Raw genomic sequence first — 26,920 nt, forward strand, 5'->3', positions numbered from 1 at the left:
CATGTTACTCCTTGAATGATACCCAGTAACCATCCCTGCCCAGATTGCCAGCCCACTCATTAGGTGCCCTTGCAAATCACAAGGCAAGCCCACAGTAAACCATTGCAGAATGTGCAGAGAAAAGACTTTACAAAATTTTACCAGTGTTTGACAGGGTAGATGTAGCCATGATGTTTCCTCTCTCTGGGCTGTCTTCAACCCACTATCAAGGCCAGTAGATTGACATGAGGAGAAATTTCTTCACCAAAAGGGAAGCAAATCTTTGGAATTTTCCATCCCAGAGACTCTGGAGGGATATTAGATTTTTAGTTGTTTAGATCAAGTGATACTAAGCCGGTGCAGGAAAGTAGCATAGATCATATTGACAGGTAAAACAGGCTGAATAACTTGTTCCAGTTTTTATGTCTTATGTTCACATCATGAGGACCAATATATAGCAGACAGTTCTTTAGGCTTTGTATAATTTTACAGCAAGTGGCCTATGAAATAAAAATGCTGCACATCACCCATTTAATGTCCTTTACCCATGTGCTAATGAATTTCTAGGCCACCTTATTCTGAATCTTCAATCATTATTGAATTATACACTTTGTTGCACACAAGTTGTAAATGTAAGAAATATCACAAAATAGGAAAACATTCATAAATTGTTCAAAAATAATTTTTTAGCTCATCATACTGTGAACAGGAACACTTTCTAATTTCAGCAAGTGTCAACATTAAATCTTTCTTGACGTATTGTGTATCAGATCTGGATAACATTCCTACATTCTGATACCAAATAATATGTCTCAAAAGCTCATTGAGAAATGTATCTCCATTGCAGTCAAGTGATATTTACATTATCTTACTTTTGGCATATCAGAGCATGATTACCAATTCAACACCAATTTGTATTGGGTGTTTCAGTACTTATTAAGAACAAAACTAAAATTGCCCCAAGATTCATCATAGTAAGAAAGGAGAGAAATGTCTAGTTCTGCAATTGCAGAGTTTGACAAATCACTTCATCATTCACTTTCCAACTTAATGCAAGTTGTTTATGAATTTAAAAATAATATACCTGAAAGATCAGCATTCTATTTGTTATAAGTTCTTAAAAGGAAGCCAACATTGCAAGGAGCTGGGAGTATAACCCTTCTATAAAAGTTGGACATTCCCTATTTTCTCTGTTGGAGAATAACTGGAGAGTTTATTGGTGCAATCACGAATGGTTTGAATATAGCTTGGATCCTCATTCATCAGATGGCAATGGCAATTGGGGAAGATATGTCACCATCTCAGTTTCTCCTCTGCATTTTTTTTACAGTAACAGCATTGCACATGGCAGCAAAACACGAGCTGATGTAGCATCCTACTGAATTTGTTTCCTTCCCCGAGCACTTCTTCCACTAAATGAAACAATGAAAATGCCAATGTGGGCCAAATACAGCACAACTATGATTATCCAAAATTCTTTTATGGATAATTGAAAATTACAGAAAAATCAAAAATCCACATTTGTCCAAAAAATTGAAGCCGAAATGGCATCATTTCACCTCTAAAAAATTTCAGATAACTGAGTATACCTGAAACAATCAGAAATCCTCAGTTACCTGAAATTTTTGGGGGCTGAACTAAGGTCATAGTTTGAAAAATTTTGGAATTTTGGAAAAAATCTCTGAATAGAATTTTAAGTTTTTGGTGTTGGATTTATCTTATTTTGTTCAGGTTTAGATTGTTTTTTGGTGAGAATTAAACATTATTTCATGCTTAAAAGGCCTTCTGTTGTTGCTTGTTGTCTTTTAAACACTTACAAGTGATTTGCTGTTACTACTGGGTTGTTTTTTTTTAAAAAATGACCAGTTATCCAAAAGTATCATTTATCCACAAGTATCATTTATCTGCAGTAGGCCCAGTCCCGACCATTTTGGATCATTGGAGTTGTACTGTAGTTTTAATATTATGGAACATTAACAATTACACAACTATGAGCATACTGACAGGTGAAAATATGCAGACATTTACTTGAGGGATCAAGTCAAGTTTATTGTCATCTGATTGCACAAGTACAACCTGATGAAAAAGCATTCTCTGGTCCTCAGTGCAAAACAATGCAGACATAGAGCCAGACATAACACACCTATAGACAAACAATACATATGAGGACAAATATTCATATATACAAATAAATAAACAAACTCTGCTCCTGCAATAACACACACAACCAGACGGGTTGAGCTCAGTGAGCAGACTAGTTTATTGCAGGCTACTGGGCTGCACTTATACTCCCAGCCCGGACCTGGCTGAGAACCGTGCTGGAGGGCACTGACGTCACTCGGGCATCACGTGGTCCCCCAGCATGGGCTTCTGAGCTCCATGCTGGGAGGAAGGGAAAACCCCAGAAGGCGCCATTTTGGCCGGCAGCTCCGCCACGTGACTTACAAGCGGGGCCGGTTTGCCTGCCTAGTGATGAGCCACCATACAGCACAACCCCCCCCCCACCCCCCACCCCCGAGAACCAGCGCCAATGTCCTTTTTTGCCGGGCAGCCTCGCTTCTTGGGCTGGGCTATGACTACGGGCTCAGTGGGATCGAGGTGCACTGGCTTCAACCTGTCTACGGTAAACAGCTCCCACCTGCCGCCAATGTTCAGCGTGAACATAGAGCCGGAATGCTGTACAACCCTGTACGGCCCCTCATACAGTCGCTGCAGAGGTGCTGCGGTCAGGCCCCACTGAACGAAAAAGTACTCCGCAGAAAGCAGTTCGCCGGGAACATGAGACAGGTGGGTGCCATGCCTAGGCAGTGGTGGGGGTTCAAATGAGTCCAAGTGTGCCCTGAGGTGAGGAAGTAGTTAGTGCAGCTAGGGATAGTGAGGTGCATTGACAAACTCACCAGGTAGTGCCAGCGGCGCAACATAGACCAGCTCAGCTGATGACACCTGCAGATCTTCCTTGGGAGTGGAGTGGATGCCCAGGAACACCCAAGGCAGTTCGTCCGCCCAGTCAGGACTGGTGAGGTGGGCCATGAGTGCCGACTTAAGGTAGCGGTGCAGACATTCGACCAGTCCATTGGCCAGAGCGCAGATGTGAACTGGGTGCCCTGATGGCTGGTGAGGTGGCCTGGGACGCCAAACCGGGTGACCCAACCATGCAACAGTGTTTGGGAGCAGGAGTCGGTGGAGGCGTCTGGCATTGGGATCGCCTCAGGCCAGCGAGTGGTGTGGTCCACCATCGTAAACAGGTAAAAGTTGTCCCGGAAAACGGGTAAGGGGCCGACAATGTCTAAGTGAACATGGCTGAACCATTCCCGGACGTGTTTGAACTCCTGTACGGGTGCCCTGGTGTGCCTGTGCACCTTGGATGTCTGGCAATGGGTGCATGTTCTGGCCCAGCCCGCGATATGCTTCCACAGCCCATGCCATACGATCTGTTCTGCCACCATCCGGACCGTGGACCTGATGGATGGATGTGAAAGGTCGTGGATGTGACGGAAGATCTGCCTGCGCCTCTGCTGGCAGACCACTGGTCGCGGGATGCCCATGGAGATATCGCACAGAATGGTGCCTTCGCCGCTCAGAGTCGGGAGGTCTCAGAACCGTAGGCCCGTGATGGCGGTCTTGAAGACCCTCATCTCCTCATCAGACGTCTGGTCCCGGGCGAGCTGGTCAAAGTCGAGGCTGGCCGTCAGCACACAGATGGCCAGTCACGAGAGTGCATCAGCAACCATATTGTTCTTCCCCACCTTGTGCCGAATGTCGGTGGTAAACTCCAACATGAAGGAGAGGTGATGCCGCTGGCGGGCCGACCAGGATCCTTTGCCATTGCGAGCACCTGGGTGAGGGGTTTGTGGTCGGTGAAGATGGTAAAAGTTCTCCCCTCAAAAAATATCAGAAATGCCGCACCGCCAGGTACATGCCCAGTAACTCAAGGTCAGAGTCACTATACTTGCGTTCTGGCAGGTGGAGCACACGACTGAAGAATGCCAGCGGCTTCCAATGTCCATTCACCTGCTGCTCCAGGACGGCACCAACGGCTGTGGCAGAGGCATCGACAGAGAGTACCACATGCAGGTTGGTGTACGGGTGGGCGAGCATGGTGGCCTTCTTCGCGAGGGCATCTTTGGTGGCCTTGAATGTGGTGCAGGCTTCTGGGTACCAAGCGAATGTTTTGTGCTTGGCTGCGATGAGGGTAAATGGCAGCTGCATGATGCATGCAGCTCCCGGGATGAAGCGGTTGTAAAGGTTGACCATACCCTTGAACTCCTGCAGCCCCTTGAGGCTGTCCAGGCGTGGGAACTCCCTGATAGCGGCGACCTTCGCAGCGGCAGGCGTGGCTCCTTCGGCTGTGATCATATGCCCCAGGAACTGCATGGACTCTTTCCCGAACTGGCACTTGGCCAGGTTGATGGTAAGGCCGAAGTCGGCCAGCCGGGAGAAAAGGGCGCGTAGGTGGGCCTTGTGTTGCGCCCGGTCCTTGCTGGTGACAAGGATGTCATCCAAATAAATAAAGATGAAATCCAAGTCCCTGCCCACAGAGTCCATGAGGCATTGGAAGGTCAGAGCGGCATTCTTGAGCCCGAACGGCATGCGCAGGAATTCGAACAAGCCAAAGGAGGTGATGATTGCCGTCTTGAGTATGTCCTCAGGGTGCACCGGGATCTGGTGATATCCACGCACCAGGTCAACTTTGGAGAAAACCGTCGCACGTTGCAGGTTGGCCGTAAAGTCTTGGATGTGAGGGATGGGGTAACAGTCAGGAACTGTTGCCTCGTTGAGCCATCGATAGTCTCCGCAGAGATGCCAGCCACCAGAGGCTTTTGGGACCAGGTGGAGTGGCGAGGCCCACAGGCTGTCGGACCGCCGAATGATGCCCAGTTCCAACAGGTGCGAAAACGCCTCCTTCGCCACCTGGACCTTGTCAGGCGGGAGCCGGCGTGCCTTGGCATGAACCGGTGGGCCCTGGGTGGGGATGTGGTGGAACACCCCATGGCGCAGCGAGGCAGCGGAGAACTGTGGCTTGAGGAGTATTGGGAACTCATCCAGGATTCTCTGGAACTCGTCTCTGGTGTGTTGACCATGGCCATTTGCGGTTGCTCCGAGTGGGAGGCATCAAGGCGAATGGCCTGGAAGGTACGGGAGTCCACCAGGCGCCTACCTCAAATGTCCACCAGAAGCTCGTGTGCGAGGAAGAAGTCTGCACCCAGGATGGTGGTCGGGAGGGTCGAGATGGTGAACCTCCATGCAAAACTTTGTTGGCCAATCTGGAAATGGACTGTCTTGTCTCCTTATGTCTGGATTTCTGTTGCATTGGCCATACAGAGAGGAGGTCCATGAGGTCAGTTCCTGGACTCAACGGCCGTGGCCGGGATGATGCTGATCTGGGCTCCAGTGTCAATGAGGAACCGCTGGCCGCTGACTGAGTCACGCAGGTAGAAGAGGCTGTGTCCTTGGCCAGCCGCCGCAGCCATTAACAGCAGCTAGTCTGGTCATTTCCCTGCAACGAGCAGGGCTGACGACACTTCCAAGCCTTGGCTCTCAAGTGCTGGTGGTAGAAGCAGAGGCCTGGAGCGGATGCTGTGGCCTTGGTTATGCTCTTGGGGGCCCCTGCAGAGGCCAGCTGCTCTACCGCAGAGCTTGGGGTAGGCTTGGCGTGGTCGTACCCATGCCTCGTGACCTGCTGGACAGCTGAAGACTACGGAAATCATGCGAGCCATAGCTCTTGGGCCTTCTGGACGACCTTCCTCAGGTCCGTGAAGCTTTCCTGGACCAGCAGCGGCCGGATGTCCCCAGGCGTATGGATGAGGAAAATGCACTCGTAGAGTGGGCAGTTGGTGTGCTCACCCATGAGCACGAGCATCTCTTCCATCAGCTCCATTGGGGACCTGTCCCCCAGGGTGTCGAGGAGCAGCATCCGAGCGGCACGCTGGTGTTTGGATAGTCCGAGGGATTCGGTAAGCACTTGCTTGATGGTCTCGTATTTGTCTTCGGTGGGTGGGTGCTGAACGAAGTGCAGCACGCGTCCGGCAGTGGCCTGGTCCAGGGCAGTGACCACATGGTAGAATTTGGTTGTGTCGGACGAAATCTGGCAGAGGTGAAATTGAGCCTCCGTGTGGCCGAACCAGGTCTCCAGCTCCTAAACCCAGAATTCAGGCAGTTTCACAGCTATAGCACTGATCCCAGGCTCGCTCATGATGGGTTCAAAGACGTTTCAACTAGTCAGGGTCACCAATTGTAGCGGCAGCTACACTGTTCCTGAAAGAACACACACAATCAGATGGGTTGAGCTCAGTGAGCAGACTGGTTTATTGCGGCCTGGGCTGCACTTATACTCCCAGCCTGGACCTGGCTGAGAACCATGCTGGAGGGCGCTGATATCACCCGGGTGTCATGTTGTCCCCCAGCACAGGCTTCTGAGGCCCGTGCTGGGAGGAAGGGAAAACCCCCGATGGTGCCATTTTGGCTGGCTGCCCCGCCGTGTGGCTTACAAGCGGGGCCGGTTCACCTTCCTAGTGGTGAGCCTCCACAGTTTCATGAATATGAGAGTCTAAGATGGTTAGTATGAGCAGTTCCTTTGGTCATTCAGCATTCTCACTCCCTGTGGGAAGAAACTGTTCTTCAGCCTGGTGGTGCTGGCTCTGATCCTCCCGTATCTCTCTCCTGATTGGAGCAGCTGAAATATGCTATGTGCAAAGTGGAAGGGGTCCTCAGTGGTTTTGCGCTGCCTCTTCAGACATTGATCCCAGTAGATCACGTTGAGATGGGGGGGGGGAGGGGGAGGGAGACTCCAGAGATCCTCTCTGCCACTTTTATGGTCCTGTGGGTTTACCTCCAATTCATTTCCCTGCAGAAACCGTACCACACTATGATGCAGCGGGCCAGAATGCTCTCGATAGAGCTGCTGTAGAAGGTTGACATGATGGTGTCCGGTAATGTTGCCCACTTAAGTCTTCTCAGGAAGTGCAGCCTGCTGTTGCACCTTCCTGACAAGTGAGGAGATTAAACACATGTTTACCAAAGCTTATGATAAAAAGCCCATTGACAGAGGTTGTGGAAGGGATGGTTTCACAGATCATTCATAGTGATGCTTTCCAGCAAGCATTTGGTATTTCATGAATCATATCCTTGATAATATGCCTTCAAAGTATGTAACTAGACAGGAAGGACTTGAGAGGTACTAGTATTTCATCTGATCCAATTTGAATAAATCCACCATTTATATTTCTCAGTGTCCTCTACAATTGATACAACTCATGCAGCTGGGGCACAATATCCATATACTTCAAAATCAGAATTTATTGTCATGAACAAATTATGAAATTCGGTATTTTGAAGCAGCGTCATTGTGCAAACATTCTTAGTGATGACAGTACATTTCAGGATTGTAAAGTGCTGTCGTTTTGCTTCAGAATTCCATAAGCTGGAATTATGCTCCACGCATTTTAATATTTTCAGCAGAATTTTAGAAAGATCTCGAAAACTTCAACTACATACATATATATAAAATACACACACACACACACACACACACACACACACACACACACACACACACACACACACACACACACACACACACACACACACACACACACACACACACACACACACACACACACACACACACACACACACACACACACACATATATTTACATTGGGAAACTAGTCTCTAGGCTTTGGCTCCACTAACCCAAGCCCTGGTCTGGTCCCTCTACTCATCAGTTCCTGCTTTGTGCCTTAAACTATTCCCTCTGATCTTCAACATCTATAAGGCTCTGTATTTTAAAATCTTACCTTTTCCCTTTCTATGTTTATTCTGAATCTTCACTTGAATTTCATTTAGAGCTTTGACATTGATTTAGCTTTAGGCAACATTCCCAATATATTTTTGCTGAATCGCATCTCAAGTAGAATTAACCTGCCCCAATTTAAAACACTTTGCTTTCATCTATGTATGTTGTATGTTGTTTTGTATAACCACACTAAATCTTTCTGGCATGATCATTACCAACAAAACATTTTTCCTTTGATATTATTTCCAGCTGATCGATTCCCTTAAATGAGTCTGTAACACCTCCTGTCATAAGGAAAAGCCATTCTGACATTAACTATAAATATTCTCCTGAATGGATTTTAAGAATTCTGCACTAATCTTATCACAATTTACTATCAGGACAGTTCAAATTTGCTTTTTGTTTACACAAAAGTGCTGGAGAAACTCACCAAGTCACACAGCAAAGATACATAATCAATGTTTCAGTTATGTAGCGAACATAAAAGTATGTAAGTTATATTTTATGGCCAGAACGAAGTGGGGGGGGTGCTGAGGGTAGGTGGACCAATTTGCAAGGACCCTTGGCATTGGTAAAGAATATTGATATTGTAAAGAGAGTCAAGGGGATTCATTTAGCACAAAATATTAATGTTTTAAAGATTAATAAAAGATTAGTACAAATAAAATACAGATAAATAAATGCAGATAACTGAAACCATCTAATGTTCCAAATTTATTATATGTATCTTGTTGTGGGTGAAAAGAAAAGGTTTGAAAACCACTGTTTTAATTGTCCCTAATTGACTCGTTATGTGCATGGTTTCAAAACTCGAAACGAAATGGGCCAATGACAATTTTTCTCAAGCAAAATATTTCAGTAATAGTTGGGTCTAGAGCAGTGATTCTCAACCTTCCTTTCCCACTCACATACTACCTTAAGTATCCCATACAAATCACAGGGCACCAATGGCAAAGAGATTACTTAAAGTGGTATGTGAGTGGAAAGAAAAAAGTTGAGAACCACTGCTCAAACACCTTGATCCTTTTCCCCAGAAAGCCTGGGTCACAGCACAGGATGAGGTCCCAATCCATTGTGAATAAAAGCCTGCAAGTCAGTGACTTAGTCTTTGCCTCATGAGTTATGTACTGCGCATCAGTTGGCCACAGGGAGAATCTCGCCATTGCTCCAGTTAGGATGAATGTGTTTAGCGAAACCATCTCCCAATCTGTGTCCAGTCTCTTCAATGTAGGGAAGACCATAACAGGAGCACCAGATGCATTTTGTCAAAATTGGCGATTCTGTTATGCTTTTACACCTCAATAATTTACTTTTCCTTCTGACTCTTGGAATCTACAGGATCATCCCAAGTGTGAACATGTTACAAAAGCAGAAATCGTCCTTTTGGCCCCTGATAGCTGTTTGCCCATTCAAGTTTTTACTTTCCTGTAGCAACACCATGTTCCTTGATTCACTTAATATCCAAAATATAAGAACTTATTGACCAATCAATCCTTTTGTCAGAACTCTTCTTCAGTTCAACCCATTTGAACTGAAGAAAAAGAGAACAAGAACCCTTAGCCAAAGAGCTGAACTCCAGGAGGTGAGAGTGTCTGCAAATGACAAGGCAGTATTTGACAGAGTGTAGCATCAAAGGCCCCTGGTAAAACTGAAAACAATGTACATCAACAGGGAAAATACACACTCCTGATGAAAGGTCTTGACCTGAAATGTCAGAAATCTGCTTGACCTGCTGAGTTTCTCAAGCAGTTTGTTTATTAATCCAGATTCCAGCATCTACAGTTCTTTCTAACTTAAAAATACTCTAATGGTCATACCTCACACATAAGAAGAGGAGATTTATTGGATGCCATCTTCCATGTAGTAAGTGGCAACCACCATTTGGACATCACAAGAAATAAAGCAGTTCAAGGAGGTGACATCACCATCTTCTCCAGGAATGAGCAATAAATGTTGGCCTTTCCAATGATGCTCACATCTAAAATAAATAACCTAAAATCTCAGTTTTGCAATAAGAGTGAATAAAATCTATTTAAACAGAAACCAAGGTCAGCCTCTGTTTAACTTTATGCAGTAAAACCCTCGTTATCTGGCACCTATGGGGATTGATGGATGCCGGATAAGTGTATTTCCCAGTTGCTTGAGATTGTGTGTTGTGTGATTGGCGAACTAACTTTGTATTTTTTACGTTTTTTCTCCTGCAATTTTTTGCTAGTTGCTTGAGGCTGTCAGTTGTTTGAATTCCAGATAGTACCAATTTTACTGTACTATGATGGGTTACTTTTTTGTATTACCAATGCATGAATTAGTTTAAAATGTGGGAAAAAAAACTAACATCAAAATATAGTAAGTAGATTGTCACAATAAAAATTACCCATAAGATACACAAGTAATAATTTTGCTCTCCCAGGACCATAAACAAGTCGAAATGAATTAGGTTTAAGGTTTAATTTAGCCAGTCCTGTTTTCAATTAATTTAATTTTAACTTATAAGGATACCTCTGGGATTCTCAACTAATATCAAGGTTATTCTGCGACTGAAGAGTAAGCAAGCTGCTTTCTGCCATGTTACTGCAGATAGAGCCCTAATTTTCTCATCCTCTCACAGGGACATTGATGCCAACTTTATACTTCCCTGCATTTGGTTGGCTGAGTTTATAAATGCCAGTCTCACATGTTAGAATTGCAATGAGCAGTCATTTGACCTTAAAGAACATACAATTAGGCCAGAAATTAGCTCAAATGGTAGAGCACTTGCTTAGCATGCGAGAGGTAGCAGAATCAATGCCCACATTCTCCAAATCATTTGGGCAGCATGGTTAGCGCTACTATAGCACCAGCTCTGTTACAGAGCCAGCATTCAGGACTTTGGGTCAAATCCTATGCTATCTGTAAGGAGTTTGTATATTCCCACCACGTCTGCCTGGGTTTTCCCCTGGGGTTCCGGTTTCATCCCACCGTTCAAAACGTACCGGTGTTTGTAGGTTAATTGGGGATCATTGGAAAGGGCCTGTTGCCATGCTGTATATCTAAAAATAATTTAAATTTGAAAATGTAATTGTAATTGATCAAGACATAAAACTGTAAGACCAACTACTGTAAATTAGAATACATTGTTCATTTCCATGAGCAACTACATCAAAATCTGTTTTATCTTCTTACTTTTAATTAGCATATATATCAATTAGAACAGAAAATTAACTATCCTCAGAGCTCTGCAACTAACAGCTTCATCCTATTATATTATTTAAAGGCACAGCAAGGGCCACTATTGATCTGTTAATAAAAATAGTTAAGCATAGATTTTATGTTCATGCACTGAATACACAAAATGAAAGGTTTCAAGATGAAAGAAAACCCAATAATAAGCAGTACCTAAACCTGGAAGAAATGCATTCATTTCATTTTCTATTCTAACAGAAGCACTCCAGCAAAATAATCCACTGCCAGTCTGGAGATTTCAAATGCTTCCACTGAAATTGATCACCCAGGTTGGTGCAGGATAAGATGGCAGCCTCTAAAAACTTGAAACATCCCTATTACCATACCACAAAGAAGGAGGCCATTTTGAGTCATGAGTTTATATTTGCTCAAAGAGCAATCCCACTCCCTGCTACTTTTCCCTGTTAAGTTCTGCAGTGGTGATGCAAACCTACAAAAGCAACACCAGAGATTCATGCCAATAATTAAAAAGGGTACACATTTGATTTTTTTGCAGCACCTTTTGTAATCCAAGGGCAACACAAACAGGACAGGAAACTGGTGGAAAAATTGAAAGTATTCTGATAATAGTTCAATATCTGGTGAATCTATTTTAATGATGTTACTTGATAGCTTAAGTGGACAGACAAAGGCAGAAAGGAAGAAAAGCTTCTTGGGATTGAACCTCAAGCCCTATTTCAAAGCTGCCCCTCTGTCATCATTTACATTTAGCAGGTGAGGTGGGGGTCCCAAGGGTAGTCCTAGAGAAGGGGAGGGAGAGGTTTCCGCATTCACATAAGATATGGAAGCAGTTGTAGATGTCACTTAAAACAAATTATAGTTCTCTCCTGCAACCTCACCAAATAAGGGATAGGGCCATGGAGAAGAATTTCCTTTGATAAATCAAGTTTAGTTTTACCAGTTTATGCATTTTCCTTAGAAGTTCAACACTTCTGACCTGAAGCTTAAAAGTTACAATTTTTAGTCGTCCTTCACTAAATTACCAGGGATGTTCAATGAATCACCTGACCAATTCAGTTGTCTCGTTCAGTCAACAAGATTTCACTGGAATAGCAAGATACAATAATCGGAAATTCACTTTTCAAAGTACACACAGTGTTGAGCGCATGGACCTTTAACTGTGGATGTTGTCATCAGGAAGGAACCTGTAATTGAGTAAGGGGAGAAGAGGAGCAAGGCGGACTTGATCTCTGGAGGACTCTGGAAAAATAGACCAAAAGCACATTGTAAACCAATGCTAGAGATATCCCTGGTGAAGGACTCAGCATGAGCAACACTGTTGAGCCAGACTGGAGAGGAGGCACTGGAAGGCTATAGTGTGATCAATTTTGGGTAAGACTGCAAAAGGGTAAGGAAGACAAGTAAGAAAAAAAGATCACCAAGGACACTTTCATAATTCTGACTGATACCATTTTGATTCCACAGCCAGTATGAGAAACTAAACGAGAGATAGACACAGCATCCGGGAACCAAAAACATAGTTAATTAAGCATTTTGATGAGGAAAGGATAGAGAAGTGAATATTTTGAGAAGATGACAGTTTTGGGGATCGTTATCAGCTGGCGCAGGAGTTGGTCGAAGGAAAGTTGGGTGGATGGCAATTTGGCAAGAAGGGTACCAATATCAAGGGAAGGAGGATTTATAAAACATTTTAAAAAATGAATTCAGACTCAGTGTCATTGTTGGAGGCATGGCTAGAAAAACCAAAGGAGAAGACTTCACCTAATGATTCTGATTGTCACCTTCCTTACTTATTAGATTCAAGCTCCGGTAGCCTTTGTGTCCTCTCTTATCACCCTCCAGCCCTTTCTCCACCTACCTGTCTCACAACATCACTCTCCTTCCCTTGGGTGGGCAGCCTACAGCCCGCAGGCCAGACCCAGCCCATAGTCCAATGCAAGCCTGTAATCCCTAGGCCGCCACCCGTCAGTGTGCATGCATGCCACAGCCAAACAATGGGCTCCTTCTATTTGGCTTGGAGATAAACAGTAGAGAGAACAGGAAGGCAGTTGCTATGACTTTGGCAGGTGGAAACGTAGGCTATCCAAGCCCAGCTCCGGCAGCGCTGGAGAAAATCACCTCAAAAAACCACGGTGAGCCTAACGCATACATCGTGTCAGGAATTTTGCACCATTCAGCATGAGTGAGCACATTTCAAGATGGAGAAAGCACAAGGAGAAGCAGAAAAAGCCAAGCTGCAAGTAAGCAGAGGGAGGGGAGGGAAGGAAGGAGGGGAGGGAAGGAAGGAGGGGAGGGAGAAACATTGAAAAGAAACTGCCCTGGTATACCCTGGCTTAATCCTTACCTCACAAGGAATCGATTGCTGACGTAAACCAAATTTTAAAATGTATTTTATGCATAAGAAACGCAGCAGTAATTTTTTTAGCCTTCTTTTGTTGCAAAGGTCAGTGGTGCGCTGCCATCTTGAATTTAAAGATGCCGTCCCCAGGTTAAGTCATTAGCCAAGAGATCCCAGGCAAGAAATAATTGAAATTACAATTTTGTTAATTACTGGTCGCATCAGTGGGGCCTGCCGTTCAAGCACTGACACGCCATCCGACCCATGCATACTAAATTGTTGTCCGACCCTGACCTATCATTTACAGGACCCTGTCTCACCCCTCCCCTCTCCTCCTTACACTGGCTATCTTCCCTAGCCACTCTCGGTCATTTGTCAAGTTCTTTCCGATCACAGATGCTGAGTTCCTCCTGAAGTTTTATTCAGCATCTGCAATCTCAGGTGAGTCCACATTTCATATGATATTTGGTAGCACAAAAAAAAATCAAGATATGATCTTTGGTGTTCAAACCTTCTGGAATATTGGGTACTTTGGTTGCCAAACATCCAGAACCAAATAATGTATCAAAAAAAGTAGTAATAGGAAAGTTATGGCATTTTGTATCGAGTATCAGCTGCGACCATAAGTCTGGACAGCTGGGCTGTCACTGTAAATTACAGCCTTCATGCCACCAGATCATTTCAGGAGTCATGAGAGGTGTGTGGAATGTGTCCAGGCTGCAGTTTACACACACACACATACATATATATATATATATATATATATACACACATATATACATACATATATACACATACACACACATATATATAATATTATATATGTCTATGTGTGTGTATGTATAAAATCATGAGGTAATTGACACTTTTCAGGCAAGTGACAAGAATTTTGAAAAATAGAATGCTGGTGCCTTGTAGTTTCTGAATGACATTATTTTTTGACACTTTATTTGCTTCAAGATATTTGGCATGCAAGGTACCCCTTAGTCCAGATGTTTGAACAGCAAAGATAACTTGAGTTTTTTTCTGACTAATTTAGACTCAGCAGAGACTGTAGATGCTGAAATAAACCAGGGGGATCTCAGCAGGTGAAACAGCATCTGTGATGGGAAAGAGCATGACATCTAGAGTGGAGAGAGAAGGTAGCCAGTGTAAAAAGGAGAGGGGAGGGGTGAGACAGGGTCCTGCAGGTGACAGGTGGATGGAGGAAGGCAGATGGAACTGAAAGAGGGGGAGTAGTGTAAAGAGATAGAGGCAGGTGGGTGATTGGTGGAGAGTGGACTAGAAGATTCTTTTACAGTCAGAATGAAAGGTACCTTCATCAGCCTCCACTTCCTTCAAGTGAAGAGACTAGAAACTCAAATGGTTTTCCTTAGAGTAGAGAATGTCAAGTTTGAACATTATTGAGGTGCTCAAAGTCATGAAGGAATTTTGCAGATTCAATAAGGAACTGGCTCTTACTGCAGAAGGGTTGGTTAACCTGGGGCACAGATTTAAACTGTAATTTCACAAGAACCCATAAGTGACATGAATATCTCCATTTCACCTTTCCTGTGAAGATTTCAAAGCTACTTTTCTTAAAACTGGGTGAGTTCCTGCAATGTTGAACTTTCTGTTCATTGGAACCTCTGATAGCTCCTTAAATTCAGAGCACTTGTTTTTAAACTTGAAAATCACCCTGAGATCTTTCTAACAGATATCTAATTATTAACTTATCGTAGCAAACAACTTAAATGACTATTCTGCCATTTCCGAAATCTTGGGTTATAGGATCTCCAATTTTTTTTTTCATCTTTCTCCAGCACTGGATTTAGATGAGATTCATGTGACTGAACTTCGATTAAATACATAAGTGCACACAATAGGATCAGCAACACAGAGATTTGATTGCAGTATTCTGATTCTGAAGTACAAACTGGCTTCATTTCTGAACCTTTCACTTTTTGATTGTTTTCTTCAGTGATGGATTTATGTTAGCTATTATTCGGCCCTCAAAAGTTACTCAAAATTTAGCAAATCTTCTTTCAGACATTGTTTCTGTTTGAAATGAAATACTACTGATGGACTGCCACCTGCTGTGGAGAATTAAGTCTACCAATATCACACTAAACTGATTCAAAACAACTGCTGAAAAAAAATAAAAATTGCAATTAATACAGGAACGCAAAGCTAAAGAATTGCTTTGGTTAATATAAGACAACATTGTCGGTCATCCTGGTGTTGCTTGTGGAAGTTACAAAAAGATCAAGATTTTGCATGGTCGAATACACAAAACAGCATTGATGGAACACAGTGCTGCAAATGAGATTTGGCCTTGCAGCAAGGTATTCCCTACTAATCTAATGCAAGTTCTCCTAGTTGCTGACATCCAGTATAACAATCTCCTAAAGAGACATACAACAATGCATGCAAGTCGCTCCAGCTGTATGAAATTGTTCCTACTGAATGAGTAGCAATAATTTCAGTTGACTGTGTGGCTAAGCACAATTCAAATGACATCTACAAATTTGCCAATGACACCACGGTTGTCAGCAGAATCACATCTGCCAATGAAGGAGGGAGACAGATCAGCTAGTTGAGTGGCATCACCACAATATCCTTGCAGTCAACGTTAGCAAAACTAAGGATCTAATTGTGGACTTCAGGAGGAAATCAGAAGAACACAAACCTGTCCTTATTGAAATGTCAGTAGTGGAGAGGGTCAAGATTTTCAAATTCCTGGGTGTCAACATCTCTGAGGATTTGTCCTGGAGCCTCCATGTTAATGAATCACAAAGAAGGCTGGTCAGCAGCTATACTTTGTGAAGAGATGCAGTATGTCACCAAAATGCTTGCAACTTTCTACAGGTGTACTGTGGAGAGCATTCTGCCTGGTTGCATCAGTTTGGTATAGAGGCGCCAATGCACAGGACAAGAAAATACTACACAGAGTTGTTATCCTGGCCAACGACATCAAGGCATCCGTCTTCATTTCATTGAGGACATCTACAAGAGGCAGTGTCTTAAGAAATAAGCCCCTATCCTCAAGGATCCCCACCACTCAAGCCATACCATCCTCACACTGCTACCATCAGGGAAAAGGTATAGGAGAACCCAGCAGCACAAGGACAGCTTCTTTCCCTCTGATATCAGATTTTTGAATAAACAACGAACCAGACATTATATCTCTTTCTCCTATTTTGGTGCACTATTTATTTTTGAAATGTAGCAATATTTGCGCTGTGAAGCTGTAGCAAAACAACAAATTTTGTGACATGTTCATGACAATAAATCCTGATTCTGAAACAAAATTGATGTTGTATTGAAGGCAGGGATGCGGGAGAGTAATTATAATAGGCAGAAGAACCTGGCTAGGCTAGTGCCTGAAGGAGGCAAGCCATTAAGAGCACCTCTAGGGCTTGCTGGAGAAGTGTTGACAAGGACATGAGAACAGGCAGTAAACTCCTGCACTGTTGGAGAAGCCTGCAAGGAGGAAAATGTCCATGCCTGCCATACCTTATCCACAGAAATGAAGGAAATTAGGTGCACGCTTCACTCCTTGAATATGGAGTTTGCTTTTCTTTTTAAAATATATTTTATTAACATACAAATCTTACATACAAATTATTTTAATAAAACAAATAACAGGTCATATCATATACATATGGATAGAAAAAAAGTAAAACTTCATTAGACTATCCCTTAATCTAAACAAAGGGCAAGTTCTATCTAATTTAATATGATCTATGGCAATCATATTTAAACCCATATTAAACAAGTTAATCTTAAGAAAAAAAAAGAAAATAAAATAAAACCTAAATATAAATCTACTTTATCCCTTCCCTCTCTTCAAAGTTCATGGAATGTTAATTAACTCCCCATTGCAAAAGTGAGCAGCAAGCTGAGAAATGTTTTAGAGAGCAGCAGAAGATGCCTGGAATGATTCCGAAGTGAGGAAAGAGTCACCATGACCCTAATTCCTATAGACAGCAATCAAGGAAGGCCTGCAGTATTGTGATTGAGGTCGCAAAAGGTCATAGTCATCAGCGAGGTTAAAAAAAATTAACTATGAGTGTTGGCCCTTTCTGGGGAACTTGGATAGTAGAACCTGATGGTTCTGTGAGTTAAGAAGTGTTGTTCTTCAGACCAGAAAGAATGAAAATCATCATTACAGGTGATTTTGACATTTTGCGTCATTGTTGTTTTAATTCTGGAACATCTTTGCCCCAGGAAAAGCAGGCCAGAGAAAAGAAAATGCCACTAAAATTCAACAAGTCAAATTCTCCTATTGTCATCCAAACACTCAGCAAATTTCACTGACTTCTAACCCTTCAGTTTTGTCGTTTTAAGGTCTACTACAATGGGGATTCTCCTTCCAGATGTTTAATTGTGGAAGGAAATAAAGTAAATGGGAAGGTACTGTATGTCCAAGGCTGAAGACCAGAAAGATGGAACAATAAATTGATGATGATGCCAAAGGTTGTGGAAAGGGAACATGAAGACACCCAGAGGAGGTGCAAGTATTTTTTTTTAAGTGTATCAGGAGCTGTTTTCTGAACTTCCATTCATAGTTACTGAAGTGAGGCAAGCATCCTATGGCTGACAGGATAAGATGGAGTACAACAAGTGACAAGTGAATGAAGCCTGATGATCTGCAAAGTCAGCAGAGCTGTTCTGCAAGGGATTCACCTGGTCTGTGCATGTCTTCACGAGTGCAGATGAGAATAACATCAGGAACAGGTAACACAAAGAACTAAATTGAAAGAAGGTTTGGACTCCTGGTCAGTACTTGCAGAAGAAGGTGCAAGATTATTGGGAGGAGGTAATGTTGGCATTTAAATACTAAACCAGATGATCATGAAGGGAATATTCCTGGCAACATGCTGAAAGAGTAGGGGAAGGGATGAAATGTTTGAAATTGGCTTCCCACTAAAAATGGAGGAAGATGCAAGACAAGCAAGTGGAAAGTGTGGTGCACGGGAGCTCTAATGCAGTTCTGGGGGAGGGCAGCAGTGCAAAAGTCTGCAGGTTGGTCTTTTGATTAAATTGCTAAAGATTTAGGACAGCTGTGAAAATTAATACAAAATCATTATGATTTAATTTACATATTTAAAATATCATTTTGGCATTTTAAAACTCTTCCACTCCAAGACATTTATTTCCAGTTTGGAATAAAAAATGTTTCTAATAATATAGACATTCAGCAGAAACAAATGATTTCTGACCACAGTTTTTATTCTTTTTAATTTGGCATAAATTGGATTGAGTATAAAAAATTAATAATTGTCGTAGACAAGAGAGAGTACAGCCATTAAAAGTGCTGTGAGGGCATGACTGTATAAGGAGCTGAACTAAAGATGAGATTCTTTTGGAATGAAGCCAAGCCAAGTCTGATAAAACCCTGCCAGTTACACATTTTGTAAATTGTTATTATTGACATTAGATTATAAGGTTAATATCTCTAATATAGAAATATATTGTCAGTTATAATAATTGGACTTTACAGTATGGAAAAACTCTGAAAGTTTAACAACAGATGAAAAGAAAATGCAAGACACAGACAGAACAGTTCGAAATTTTATATTTTCGGGGCTTAAACATTGAGATATTCAATTGTAATGTCATTACTTTTTCACTGCTGATGTGATGTACAATCCAAGGATCAGAAAGAATTCTTCCATAATTAACACCAATTAACAGCTGCAGTTGCTCACCAAGCAAGAATGCAAGAGAGGAAAGGGAATTAGAAAATGTTTTGAGACTTTTATTACAATTTGCAAAAGACTAAATCATTTAGTTTAATGGACCAAGCTATGTAAATATGTGCAGTAGCTAGTAGTGAATATTCATTTCCAATTCTTGACGGAGTGAATGATTACAGATTGTCACATTATGTTTCACTATTTGTGAAACATTCAGAAAAGAAACTAAAGACTCACATTCCTTCTGTAGTCATATTCTGGGACCAATGTACAAATAGTGTCTGACAGTATTAGAATCATGGTATCAGGTCTTCCAGCACAGAAACAGGACATTCAGTTGTTTATCCATACCGAACAAGCTAGTCCCAGTTAGTCTGAATATTTGGAAACATTCTATTAGAATATTTTAGATCTCTAAAAAACACAATCTGCTGTAAGTGGAAAAACCTAAAAACTCCTAAAAAGAAAAAAATACTTTAAAATACTTTTTCTAAAACTGTAATTAAAATATTTAAATTATAAAGCTAATGGAGTAATTTTTAAAATTATTAGAACATTAAAATATTGTTTTAAACTAATGATATGCTTTAACAGACCAAGGCTCTACTCAAGACTCCTCCAGCTGCGTTCTTTCACACAGATCACAAAAAGCAGATTCCCATTCCTCCCGGTGCTGACAAAACCTTTAGAGTATGTGTGCAACATAGAGTTGAGGCATTAACTCAAGTTTCCTCTCCTCTGACTATCTTGTGGTAAAGATTAAGAGCAAATTTTTGATTTCCCCAATATTTGGCAAAAGAAACAGGAGGGAAAAGAAGAGAAAATTCATTGCACAAGAGGTTTTCTTTCCCCCAAGGTTGAGGTAAAGGACAAGGCTGGTAAGTTTAATGAGCCCTGGTTGACAAGGGAGATTGTAGCTCTGGTCAGAACAAAGGAGGCATATGTCATATTTAATCAGTCCAGATCAAGCAAATCCCTTGATGCGTTCAAGATGTGTAGGAATATGTTTAAATGGGAAATCAGAAGGTCACGGTTGGCATAGCAGTTAGCACAGCACTCTTATAGTGCCAGCGATCGAGACTAGGGTTTGAATCCCGCATTGTCTGTAAGGAGTTTGCACATTCTCCCCGTATCTGTGTGGGTTTTCCCCTGGGGTTCTGGTTTTCTCCCATCATACGAAACATAGGTTAATTGGGTGGCACAGACTCGTGGGTCAAAATGGCCTGTTACCATGCTGTATATCAAAAATGTAAAAAAATTAAGAGGACAGGAGATGAAACTGGCCAGAGGAATGAAGGAAAATTTGAAGACAGGTTAGCTTTCTTTGCTTACCAGCAGTGCAGTGAGAAATGTTACTTGCCCAACAATGAAATGTATATGATCACAGTGGATTAGTGTTAATTGTGCATAAAGTAAGGAGATGGAATGGCACCCTGCTAGTCTAAATCACACCCCTGAACTTCAACTTGAATTGTCTGAACTTGCTTAGTGAGAGTGGTGGCAGCGAGGACTACCAATGCCCCCAACAGCCCAAGTACAAGAAGCTTCTCTCCAGTTTTCTCCCAAGGGCACACAAGACACAGAATTATTGCTTAACCAATCCCATTCTTCCCAGGAGACCTTTTGTTGATCCTTTAAAAATGTTACAAAATTACACAACCATCAATCTAGAGTCTTCAAAATTAGACAGTTCCAAACACGTTGCCCACCAAGCCCATGCGCTCATGTTCATCTATACTCATCTTTATTTTTAAGGTGATTAAATTTCAAGCAATAATATCTTGATTGAGTCCAAGGAGCCTGTGGTACTGTATTAATGTGCTGGTTTATATGAAGGAAGGGCTGCAGCCAATGGCAGGTAGCAGCAAAGGCAAAATATTTTCACTTTTGCATCATTTATTTTTTTACTAAATTGCCTGAAAGTTTCCAAGAGATAAACTAAAACACGAGTGTTTTTTGATTTCTTTCCAAATAATAAAGTTTTTGAACTCTACTTGTTTTACACACGTGCTTTACGCTATTCAATATTACAATGAAATAAGTTTGATCCACTTCACAAATAGACTCCTTTCAGATTTTAATCAACTCAGATGTGTCAACTCACTTTGCATCCCCATTATTCAAAAAATGTTCCCTATTACTATTCACTAACATAATAAGACAAGGAATGCTTGCAAAAGAATATTCAGAAATTCGAAAGGGTCATTCTGATAAATGTTGGCTGTCATGGAGTTAAGAGCAGAAGCCTGGATATGATTCGGAGTACAGTGCAAAATAATACACCAAGATACCAAAAGGAAAGTTGGCTTAGTCTTACATGACCTGAGACGACAAGAATGACTTTGTGTTAGATGCTTTCAAAACATTTTTTGGGGCAATAATAAAAAATACCAGAGAGCATTTGTTTGATGTGACCAGAGGAAAGTTTAGGGGTAAGTTGTTTTCACTCAAAGAGTCGTGGGTGCCTGGAATGCATTACCAGGATGGTGGTGGAGGCTGGTACAATAGGGGCATTCCAAAGACCCTTTGATAGACATTTGAATGTAAGGAAAATACTGTTATGAGTGTGAGCAAGAGAAAAATTAAATTGTGGAGTGGGTTTACATAGGTCAGCTCAGCATCATGGGCATTAACATCAACTTCTCTGTTTTCTCCTAACCTGCTTGCCTTTTATTTCCCCTCCCCCTTTCCAGTTTTTCCAGTTCTCCCCCTCCACCCACCTAGCCATCCCTCTTCCCCCTGATTGTGCTGTCCCCTCCCTCCTTTCTCCACCTATCATTTCCTGCCTTTGCTACCCCACCTTTCCCCACCCCATCTTTTTGTTCGGACGCCTGCTGATGAAGGCCTCAAGCCTGAAATGTTGGATATGTATTTTTTTTACCTTTGCTACATAAAGGACACTGTTTGACCAGCTGAGTTTCTCCAACATTTTGTGTTTTTACTTCAACCACGGTGTCTACAGATTTTTGGAATTTACTCATGGGCTGGAGGGCCTGCACTGTACTGTAATGTTCTATGTTTTAAGTAGGGGAAAGAAGGCAATTAGCAGAAAACAGAGCAAGTATTTTGGCACAAGTTATGTAAACACCCCACAGTAAGATTCACAAATATGTCCCACCAAGTGTTAACCCAGTTGCAAATCCTGCTGACTGTCAAATCGGGGTTCCATTTCCTGCTTCTGATTACACACTTTCATTAAACTTGAACATGTGTAAATTAGCTTCTGTTGTCTGGCAACTTTTCACAGTTCATTCTGAGGTTGATTACATCGCAGTTTTTTTGTAGCTGAAATTGTGTTTTCAGTGTGCGTCAAAAGAGAAACAATGTTTTTTGATCATTTTGGAATCATTTCACCCAGGAAAATTAAACTTGGGTGATGTACAAAGAAAGACGATCACTCAATAGATGTTCATGGCGTAGATCTGTGAATCTGTTTTAGCATTTTCTCATGCATTTTTCAGAATCTAGGCATCACTAACAAGGTCCATCCCTAAATGCCTTTAAACAGAGAGGCCTATGAGACCAATTCAGACAATATTTAAGAATCAATCACATGAGAGTATGTCTCAAGTTACAAGTAGGAAAGACCAGGGAAGGAGGATGAGTTTCCACCCCTGAGGGATATCAATGAATTAGATGGGTTTCTCTTTGCAGATGATGCCGCTTTAGTTGCCCATTCAGAGCCAGCTCTTCAGCGCTTGACATCCTGCTTTGCGGAAACTGCCAAAATGTTTGGCCTGGAAGTCAGCCTGAAGAAAACTGAGGTCCTCCATCAGCCAGCTCCCCACCATGACTACCAGCCCCCCCACATCTCCATCGGGCACACAAAACTCAAAACGGTCAACCAGTTTACCTATCTCGGCTGCACCATTTCATCAGATGCAAGGATCGACAATGAGATAGACAACAGACTCGCCAAGGCAAATAGCGCCTTTGGAAGACTACACAAAAGAGTCTGGAAAAACAACCAACTGAAAAACCTCACAAAGATAAGCGTATACAGAGCCGTTGTCATACCCACACTCCTGTTCGGCTCCAAATCATGGGTCCTCTACCGGCACCACCTACGGCTCCTAGAACGCTTCCACCAGCGTTGTCTCCGCTCCATCCTCAACATCCATTGGAGCGCTTACACCCCTAACGTCGAAGTACTCGAGATGGCAGAGGTCGACAGCATCGAATCCACGCTGCTGAAGATCCAGCTGCGCTGGATGGGTCACGTCTCCAGAATGGAGGACCATCGCCTTCCCAAGATCGTGTTATATGGCGAGCTCTCCACTGGCCACCGTGACAGAGGTGCACCAAAGAAAAGGTACAAGGACTGCCTAAAGAAATCTCTTGGTGCCTGCCACATTGACCACCGCCAGTGGGCTGATAACGCCTCAAACCGTGCATCTTGGCGCCTCACAGTTTGGCGGGCAGCAACCTCCTTTGAAGAAGACCGCAGAGCCCACCTCACTGACAAAAGGCAAAGGAGGAAAAACCCAACACCCAACCCCAACCAACAAATTTTCCCTTGCAACCGCTGCAATCGTGTCTGCCTGTCCCGCATCGGACTTGTCAGCCACAAACGAGCCTGCAGCTGATGTGGACTTTTTACCCCCTCCATAAATCTTCGTTTGCGAAGCCAAGCCAAAGAAGAAGAAGATGGGTTTGACAGTTTGGTAGTTTTTGTGGTTGGGGGTTTTTGCTTATGGTTGGGGGGGGGGGGGGGGTTCACTTTCCAGAGTTCCTGTGATGAGATTTGAACTCCTGTCTCTGGATCAAGATTATTCATCAATAATTTATAAAGATGATGGCTCATACTCTCATAAGATGCAGAATAACCAGGAACGGTGAGATCACTAGTTCAACAAGTAATAACTTATTTGCACCAAAAAAACCTCCACTTCAAATAAGTCAAATTTTCCAAGATATCCCAGATGGCCAAAGGCCTCTTTCTCACCCATCATCCTGATCTCCCATTTCCCTTCTTCTATCCTTGTGCTCTGCTTCACTCCTGGAGAGCATTTCACAGCGCCCATTAGTCTACTAGTATCTTGACCACCAGTAATTACTTTCCATGAGAAATGGTTACCACATCCACCCCTCTTTAAAGCCTACATGAGCATTTTGGGCAGGACCAGCCATGGTTCTAATCATTGTAAATTTACAGACCTCCCTCATGGTATAATTGGTTACTTCTGATGAAGATTATTTTAAATGTATTTCAGATATGGTTTCCACACTTTAACAAAGTTATCTTTGATTAAGCCAACCAAAGTAAATAGCCATAAGTACCAGATGCTGGAATCTAGAGAAATAATCTGATGGAGGACCTCAGCGGATCGAGCAACATCAGTGGAGCGGCACGATTAGCATAGCAGTTAGCGCCATGCTATTATAGCGGCGGCGGCGGCAGCAGCCGGTGTTCGAATCTGGCACTGTTTGCAAGGAATTTGTATGTTCTCCCCGTGTCTAGGTTGGATTCCTCCGGGTGCTCTGGTTTTCTCCCACCCTTCAAAAATAAAAGTATGGGGTTTATAGGTCAATTGGGTCTATTTGGGCGTTATAGGATCTATGAATCCAGAAAGCATGGAATAGTTGATACAAAATTTCAAGCCCCTACTTCTTCATGTTACAATGTCTACCTTTTGTACACGACTCTCAATTACTTCCATGTTCCAGCAGCCTCCAGAATTCATGATGTAAAATGCAATTTAAAAAAAAAACATATTATGGACATGTAAACTACAGTTCAGTCTAATACCATATATGCCCAGGTTTAACATATTTTATGAAATAAGCTTACGTCCTAAAACATTTTTTTAAAATGTCACATAGTCTGTAAATCTCACCACCCAGGCCATACCCTCTTCACACTGCTACTATCAGGATAAGGTACAGGAGCCTGAAGGCAAACACCCAAAGATACAAAAAGAGCTTCTTCCCCTCTGCCATCAGATTTATGAATGGACTGCAAACCACAGATACTGCCTCACTTTCTCTTCTTTTTGCACTAATTTATTAATGTTTTTAACAATGCAATTTATAGCAACATTTGGACCTGTAATGCTGCCAGAAAACAATGAATTTTGTGACATTCCATGACAATAAATATGATTCTGAATGACAAAAATGGTGAGTTATCTTAAGTAAAATCACAAAGCTGGAGAAACTCAGCAGGTCAAGCAATGTCCTTTATATAGCTATATCAATATGCTATATCGGTTATGTATTTTTACCTTTACTATATAAAATACACTGCTTGACCTGCTGAGATACTCCATCTTTGTGTTTTTACTTCAATCATGGTATCTGCAGATTTTCATTTTACTAATGTTGAATTATCTGTAAGCTTTACATCAAAGTTTATTAAAAACATTCATCAGATATTAATGTAGATAGATCCATATAACAGGACATCTCTATTAATGGGTTGTGTCTCATCAGTTTGATCAGCATATGCCAGAAGAAAGTACATTTCAACAAAAAAATCTCCATTCCTTCACCACTTAATCGAGAAAAAGATCATCAACTGTAAATACACACTCAACTGAGTGCTAATTCTGGAGAAACAATACCGTGCTAATGAACGATATCTAAGCCATTTTGTGGGCAGATTTCATACTTATGTTTAAAGATGTAAAACAATAACATAGCTTTTTGACAGAACCAGTTCCATGGGTACCAACATCATTTTACACACTGCAAAAATCTTAAAATGTCATGTGTCTGCAAATGCCAACAATACATTTGACATTAGATCGTTAAATTTGATTGTATCCTTTGGTAAACGAGCCCAATGGTTCCCAATGGAGTCATTTGATTGAATTTTCCTTGTGTAAACAATGTGACCATTTATAATAGCATTTCAATCAAATGATTCAGTAAAAGGCCTGTTAGATCATATTCCTGCAGGAATATGATCTACACTGGAACTTGGGGCTCTTTTGCTTCAGCGGTTGCTCTACATGAATTACTTTTGTTCCTACATCTATAATTTATGGAGAAAAATGTTTCCCTAATTTCTGATTAACTAGGATTTTCTTCATTTTAAATCTCTGACCTCTAACTGAGGTCCGCAGGGATCTGTTCAGGGACAACCTGCTCATTGTGATCGTTTGTGGAGTATATGAAGGTTGGAGGAATTGTGAATGGTGCTGAACGTTGTCGTAGGTTACAAAAGGATATAAACAGGATGCAGAGTTGGGCGGAGAAGTGGCAGATGGAGTTCAATCCAGATAAGTGTGAGGTGTTGCAGTTTGGAAGGACAAACCAGAAGGCTGAGTACAGGGTTAATGGTGGGTTACTTAAGAGTGTGGATGAACAGCGGGACCTTGGTTAAGAGGCCTATGGGATGTTGGGTTTGATTAATATAGGATTGAGTTCAAGGTCAAGAGCTCATGTTGCAACTCCACAAATATCTGCTGACATCACATTTAGAGTATTGTGTTCAGTTTGGTCACCTCATTATAGGGAGGATGTGGAAACTATGGAGAGAGTGCAAAGAAGATTTACCAGGATATTGCCTGGATTGGAAAACAAGGTTAGTAGAGTTAGGACTTTTCTCTTTGGGGCATAGAAGGATGAGAGGAGATTTAATAGAGGGCAGAAATAGCAAACACCAGACAACATATGTACAAAGTGAAAGGAGAGAAGTTTAGGGGAGACATCGAGGGCAAGTTTTTTTTTAAAACACAGAGAGTTATGGGTGCTAGAATGCCTTGCTGGGGATGGTGGTGGAGACTGAAACATTTAAGAGACTCTTAGATAGGCACATGGATGGAATAAATAGAGTGGTTTATGAGGTAGGGAGGGCATAATAGTTTTTTAAAGGAATATATGGTTCAGCACACTATCAAGGGCCAAAGGGACTGTACTGTGCTTCAGCATTCTATGTTAACTTAAAATTCCTCATATGATATACTCATGCCATATATATGCTGTATATAACCTGAATCA

The 26,920-nt window shown here is 42.2% G+C and overlaps 1 protein-coding gene across 26 annotated transcripts in view; it reads right to left on the reverse strand.

Moving 5' to 3' along the window:
- Nucleotides 1–26,920, reverse strand: part of LOC138743264 (follistatin-related protein 5-like) — a 795,256-nt gene that overhangs the window by 759,246 nt on the left and 9,090 nt on the right. The window contains exons 1-3 of one of the 26 annotated variants that reach the window (XM_069898284.1): nt 19,214–19,326; nt 9,592–9,752; nt 142–286 (exon numbers count right to left, since the gene is read on the reverse strand). The exons of 24 other annotated variants lie outside the window; for them this stretch is intronic. The gene's annotated coding sequence lies outside the window, so the exon portion shown is untranslated. Of the gene's footprint in view, nt 1–141; nt 287–9,591; nt 9,753–19,213; nt 19,327–26,920 lie in introns of those variants that run through there. One more of the 26 variants, XM_069898285.1, reaches the window with a different exon arrangement.

The sequence above is a fragment of the Narcine bancroftii genome, chromosome 9 (assembly GCF_036971445.1).
Source record: "Narcine bancroftii isolate sNarBan1 chromosome 9, sNarBan1.hap1, whole genome shotgun sequence".
In the NCBI taxonomy this organism is placed as follows: Eukaryota; Metazoa; Chordata; class Chondrichthyes; order Torpediniformes; family Narcinidae; genus Narcine; species Narcine bancroftii.